Raw genomic sequence first — 6,911 nt, 5'->3', positions numbered from 1 at the left:
GTGAAAAGGGTGATTTTGGGGGTGAAAAGAGTGATTTTGGGGGTGAAAAGGGTGATTTTGAGGTGAAAAGGGTGATTTTGGGGTGAAAAGGGTGATTTTGGGGGTGAAAAGGGTGATTTTGGGGGTGAAAAGGGTGATTTTGGGGTGATTTGGGGCTCACCTCCCCGTCCACGTCCGCCCCGTCCTCCGCCGCCGCCGCGGTTGAAGTCCGCGCGCCGCGTGGCGAACGAGACCTTGATGGGGTTCCCCGAGAACTCTTTGCCTAAAACAGGGGGAAACGACCCCAAAAATGAGGGGTTGGGGGGGGGGGGAGGGGTTTGAGGGGTGGGCGTGGTCATGAGGGGGGCGGGGCCTCACCGTCGAACCAATCGATGGCGGCTTTGGCGGAGGGGGGGTCGTCGAAGGAGACCGTGGCCTCCCCCTTGAGCTTGCCGGTCTCGCGGTCCGTGTAGAGGTTGATCATGGGCTGCCCCGTCTTCTTGTTGGTCTGAGGGGGGGACACGGGAAGGACACGCTAAGGACATGCTAAGGACACGCTAAGGACACGCTAAGGGCAAAGAGCACGCTAAGGAGACGCTAAGGACACGCTAAGGGCACGCGAATGACACTAAGGACGTGCTAAAGGCACACTAAGGACACGCTAAGGGCAAAGAACACGCTAAGGACATGCTAAGGGCACGGTAAAGAGACGCAAAGGACACGCGAAGGACACGCTAAGGGCACCCGAATGACACTAAGGACATGCTAAAAGCACACTAAGGACATGCTAAGGACAGGCAAAAGACACACGGACATGCTACAGACACGTGAAGGACACGTAAAGGGCACGCAAAGGACACGTGAAGGAAATGCTAAGGATATGCTAAGGACATATGAAGGACACGTGAAAGACATGCTAAGGACACACTGGCATGTGAATGACGCCAAGGACATGTGAAGGGCACACTAAGGGCATGCGAAGGTGATGCAAAGGACACACGAATGACATGCTAAAGACACGCAAAGGGCACACTAAGGACACGCAAATGACGCTGACATGCTAAGGACCCACTAAGGACATGTAAAGGGCATGCAAAGGACACGCAAATGACTCGCTAAGGACTTGCGAAGGACATGCTAAGAACACACAAAGGGCACACGAAGGACACATGAAGGACACGCTAAAGGACATGCGAAGGACATGAAAATGACACACGAAGGACATGCTAAGGACACACTAAGAATGTGCTACCGGCACGCAAAGGAGATGCTAAGTATACACAAAGGACACGCTAAGGGCACGCTAAGGACACGCTAAGGACATGCGAAGGACACACCAAAGCTTTCGCCCCAGTGGCTGCCGGGGCACTGCCCCATGGGCTTGACGCCACAGCGAACACGCTAACAACCAGCTACAAACATGCTAAGAACACGCTCAAACACGCTAAGAACACGCTCAACCACGCCAAGAACATGTTGAGAACACGCCAGCCCCAGCACCGCTGCCCAATGACATGAAGCCACGCGCTTGCTGCCGCGGAGAGCACGATAAGGACACGCTAAGAACATGCTAAGAACACGCTCAACCACGCCAAGAACATGTTAAGAACACGCCAACCCCATCACCCCAGCACCGCTGCCCAATGACACGGAGCCACGCGCTTGCTGCCGCGGAGAGCACACAACGGGCGAGTGAAGAACACGCTAAGGACACGCTAAGAACACGCTAAGGACACGCTAAGGGCCCCCCCATCACCTTGATGATGCCGATCTGCTTGAAGTAGTCGGCCACCGACTCGATGGTGACGTTCTCGCCCAGGCCCTGCACGAAGATGGTGTTGTTGTCCGAGTTATCCTGGTCACCTGCATGGAACACAGCTCATTAATGCTAATTTATGCTAATTAACCCTAATTAAGGCTCATTAACCGGCCCTCATTAACCCCAGGCCCATCACTGACCCCACTCGCATCATTAAACACCATTAACCCCCAGGTATCCTGGTCACCTAACAGGCAACACAGCTCATTAATGCCAATTTATGCTAATTAACCCTAATTAAGGCTCATTAATAGGCCTTCATCAACCCCAGGCCCATCACTGACCCCATCCGCATCATTAAACACCATTAACCCCCAGTTATCCTGGTCACCTAACAGGCTACACAACTCATTAATGCTAATTTATGCTAATCAACCCTAATTAAGGCTCATTAACCGGCCCTCATTAACCCCAGGCCCATCACTGACCCCACTCGCTTAATTAAACACCATTAATTCCCAGTTACCTTGGTCACCTAACAAGAAGCACAGCTCATTAACGCTAACTTATGCTAATCAACCCTAATTAAGGCTCATTAACAGGCCTTCATTATCCCCAGGCCCCTCATTGACCCCACCCACGTCATTAAACACTATTAACCCCCAATTATCCTGGTCACCTAACAGGCTACACAGCTCATTAATGCTAATTTATGCTAATGAACCCCAATTAAGGCTCATTAACAGTCCTTCATTATCCCCAGGCCCCTCATTGACCCCACCCACGTCATTAAACACCATTAACCCTGAGTTATCCTGGTTGTCCGCATGAAACAAGGCTCATTAACGCTAATTAACCCTAATTAACGCTCATTAACCAGCCCTCATTAACCCCTTCATTAAACCTCATTAACCTTGAGTTATCCAGGTCACCTCTATGGAACACAGCTAATTATCAGTAATTAATGCTAATTAACCCTAATAACCCCAACCCGCACATTAACCCCTTAATGACCCCATTTAACCCCTGAATGACCCCAATTAAATCTAATTAACTCTCTAATTAAGCTCTTAATGACCCCAAGCCTTAAATTAACCCCTTAATGACCCCAATTAACCTCTAATGACCCCAAAGCCCTTAATGACCCCAATTAACTAATTTACCCCCTAATGACCCCATTTAACCCCTGAATGACCCCAATTAACCCCTAATTAACAGCCTAAATTAACCCATTGACCTCTCAATGAACCCCATGACCCCAACCCCTAAATTAACCCCTTAATAACCGCAATTAACTTCTAATTAACCCCTTAATGACCCCATCTAAGCCCTGAATGACCCCAATTAAGCACTAATTAACCCGTTATTGACCCCAATTAACTACTAATTAACCCCTTAATAACCCCAATCAACTACTAATTAACCCCTTATTGACCCCAATTTACTACAAATTAAACCCTTATTGACCCCACTTAATTAACCCCTTAATGACCCAATCAGCTACGAAATAATTTTAACCACAATTAACTAATTAACTCCTTAATGACCGCAATTCACTAATAATTAACCCCTTAATGACCCCAATTAACCCCTAAATGACCCCAATTCTCTAATAATTAACCCCTTAATGACCCCAATTAACCCCTAAATGACCCCAATTCACTAATAATTAACCCCTTAATGACATTAATTAACCCGTAATTAACCCCTAAATGACCCCAATCACTATTAACCCCTTAATGACCCCAATTAACCCTAAATGACCTCGATTAACCCCTTAATGACCCCAATTAACCCCTATTTAACCCCTTACTGACCCCAAATAACCCCTAAATGACCCCAATTCACTAATAATTAACCCCTTAATGACCCCAATTAACCCGTAATTAACCCCTAAATGACCCCAATCACTATTAACCCCTTAATGACCCCAATTAACCCTAAATGACCCCAATTAACCATTTAATGACCCCAATTAACCCGTAATTAACCCCTTAATGGCCCCAATTAACCCGTAATTGACCCCAATTAACCCCCAAATGACCCCAATTAACCCCTAAATGACCCCAATTAACCCCTAATTAATGACCCCAATTAACCCCTAATTACCCCCTAATTAATGACCCCAATTACCTGCATCATGCCTTGGCCCTTGGTCCCGGGGTCCTTTTTTTGGGGGGGGAGGGAGGGGTTCCACATGCAAAAAGCAACATAACGAAGCATTAATTAACCCATTCGTTAATTAACGGGGGGGGAGGGGCACGCACACCCCTCCCCCCACCTTTAACCCCCTTCCTCCCCCCCATTTTGGGGCCAAAACCCCGCTTTTTGGGGCCGAAAAGGCCCCTTTTTGGGGGGGGGGAAATCACAAAAACCAGCACCCCTTTTTGGGGTTAAATCCTCGGGTTTTGGGGCTCCCCCCCCAACCCATTTTGGGGGCAAACCCGGCCTTTTTGGGCCACTCGGTGTAGAAATAGCAGTTTTTGTTCGCTCACACCAACCTCCGGTCGCCGGCCAAGCCCCCAAAACCCCGCTTTTTCGACCCAAAACTGCCCCTGCTTTTGGGCTAAAAAACGCCTTTTTTCGACCCAAAAAAAAACCCGTTTTTTTTTCAGCGCGCTTTTACCCGGTTTTACCTTTTTTTTGGGTCCTTTTTTGACCACTTTTTCCCTTTTTTTGTCCGTTTTCACCATTTCCACCTCTTTTTCGGGGGGTTTACCTCCTTTTTCCCGTTTTCACCTTGTTTTCATCATTTTTCACCTCGTTTTCTCAGTTTTTACCTCGTTTTTCCCATTTTCATCTTTTTTTCTCAGTTTTTACCTCGTTTTTCCCATTTTCATCTTTTTTTCTCAGTTTTTAACCTCGTTTTTCCCATTTTCATCTTTTTTTCTCAGTTTTTAACCTCGTTTTTCCCATTTTCATCTTTTTTTCTCAGTTTTTACCTCGTTTTTCCCATTTTCATCTTTTTTTCTCAGTTTTTACCTCGTTTTTCCCATTTTCATCTTTTTTTTCAGTTTTTAACCTCGTTTTTCCCATTTTCATCTTTTTTTTCTCAGTTTTTACCTCGTTTTTCCCATTTTCATCTTTTTTTTCAGTTTTTAACCTCGTTTTTCCCATTTTCATCTTTTTTTCTCAGATTTTACCTCGTTTTTCCCATTTTCATCTTTTTTTCTCAGTTTTTACCTCGATTTTCCCATTTTTACCTCATTTTTTCCCGTTTTCATCTTTTTTTCTCAGTTTTCACCCCATTTTTCCCATTTTTACCTCATTTTTTCCCATTTTCACCTCATTTTCTCAGTTTTCACCTCATTTTTCCCATTTTTACATCATTTTTCCCATTTTCACCTCATTTTTTCAGTTTTTACCTCATTTTTCCCATTTTCACTGCATTATTTTCCCATTTTCATAGTTTTCTCAGTTTTTACCTCATTTTTCCCATTTTCACATCATTTTTTCCCGTTTTCATCTTTTTTTCTCAGTTTTTACCTCGTTTTTCCCATTTTCACCTCATTTTTTCTCATTTTCATCTCATTATTTTCCCATTTTCATCTTTTTCTGTTTTTACCTCATTTTTCCCATTTTCACCTCATTTTTTTCCCGTTTTCACCTCGTTTTCACCTTGTTTTTCCCATTTTCACCTTATTTTTTCCCATTTTCATCTTTTTTCTCAGTTTTCACCTCATTTTTCCCATTTTCACCTCATTTTTTCCATTTTCACCTCTTTTTTCCCGTTTTCACCTCTTTTTTCCCGTTTTCACCTCTTTTTTCCATTTTTACCTCATTCTTTTCCCATTTTCATCTTTTTCTCAGTTTTAACCTCGTTTTTCCCGTTTTCACCTCATTTTTTCAGTTTTTAACCTCGTTTTTCCCATTTTCACCTCATTTTTCCATTTTTACCTCATTATTTCCCATTTTCATCTTTTTCTCAGTTTTTAACCTCATTTTTCCCATTTTCACCTCCTTTTTTCCCGTTTTCACCTCATTTTTTCCTGTTTTCACCTCCTTTTTGCCCATTTTCACCTCATTTTCACCGTTTTCACCTCATTTTTCCCATTTTCACCTCATTTTCCACCGTTTTCACTTCATTTTCACTTTTTTGCCCATTTTCACCTCATTTCCACCTTTTTCACATTTATAGCCATTTTTTTAACCCATTTTCCTCTTTTTTCCCTCATTTTCACACTTTCCATACTTTTTTTCCCTTTTCACCAATTTCCACTTTTTTTGACCAATTTTCACCTTTCCTCCCCATTTTTTAACCTCATTTCCTCCATTTTCATCGTTTTCAGCTTTTTCCCCATTTTTACCTCATTTTCCCCCTCATTTTCCCCATTTTCATCTTTTTTCAACATTTTCCCCTCATTTTCCCCATTTTCACTTTTTTTCCAACATTTTCCCCTCATTTTCCCCATTTTCACCTTTTTTCCAACATTTTCCCCTCATTTTCCCCATTTTCACCTTTTTTCCAACATTTTCCCCTCATTTTCCCCATTTTCACCTTTTTTCCAACATTTTCCCCTCATTTTCCCCATTTTCCCCTCATTTTTCCCATTTTCACCTCCTTTTTTCCCGTTTTCACCTCATTTTGCCCATTTTCACCTCATTTTCACCGTTTTCACCTCATTTTGCCCATTTTCCCCTCATTTTTCCCATTTTCACCTCATTTTTTCCATTTTCCCCTCATTTTTCCCCATTTTCACCTCCTTTTCTCCGTTCTCACCGCATTTTCCCCGTTTTTCTCCGTTTCCACCTTTTTTTCACCCAATTTCACCTTTTTGCCCAATTCCACCTCTTTTTCCCCCATTCTCTCGGCCGCTTTCCCCCTCCTTTCATGGAAAAAGGGGGGGGGGGATGGGTGATGGGGGAGGGGCGTCCCCCCCTCCCCCACCCCCAAAAAGCAGCTTTTTTTGGCCAAACCCCCCCCCCCCCCCAGCGTTACCAAAAACCACCAGTTCCGTTTTGAGGCAAATTCCCGAGGTTTTGGGGTTTTCCCGGCCACTTACCCCCGAACTTATTGAAGCCACCGCGCTCACCACCGCTGAGGAGATAAATTAGAAGACAAAAAATGAAACTTTTGGGGCTTGGGGGTCCCCCCCCCAAAAAAATAAATTTTTGGGGTGAAAACGACACAAAACGAGCAAAAAAAAAAACCCAAACACACGGCATTTTGGGG

At 44.2% G+C, this 6,911-nt stretch overlaps 1 long non-coding RNA gene across 1 annotated transcript; it reads right to left on the bottom strand.

Annotated features, from left to right (window-relative positions):
• Positions 1-170: 170 nt before the first annotated feature.
• LOC130606069 (uncharacterized) lies at positions 171-3,909 on the bottom strand. The gene is made up of 4 exons (XR_008973857.1): positions 3,872-3,909; positions 1,736-1,842; positions 358-487; positions 171-262 (listed from the first exon to the last, which is right to left on the bottom strand). It is a non-coding gene; the product is annotated as an uncharacterized LOC130606069 (long non-coding RNA).
• Between the last annotated feature and the right edge of the window lie 3,002 nt (positions 3,910-6,911).

This window comes from Pezoporus wallicus, unplaced genomic scaffold (genome assembly GCF_028554395.1).
Source record: "Pezoporus wallicus isolate ANWC-B61680 ecotype Strahan unplaced genomic scaffold, APGP_CSIRO_Pwel_v1 contig_13062, whole genome shotgun sequence".
Classification (NCBI taxonomy): domain Eukaryota; kingdom Metazoa; phylum Chordata; class Aves; order Psittaciformes; family Psittacidae; genus Pezoporus; species Pezoporus wallicus.
Note: the sequence above shows the minus strand (reverse complement) of the source record. Positions and strands in the feature narration are given on the sequence as shown.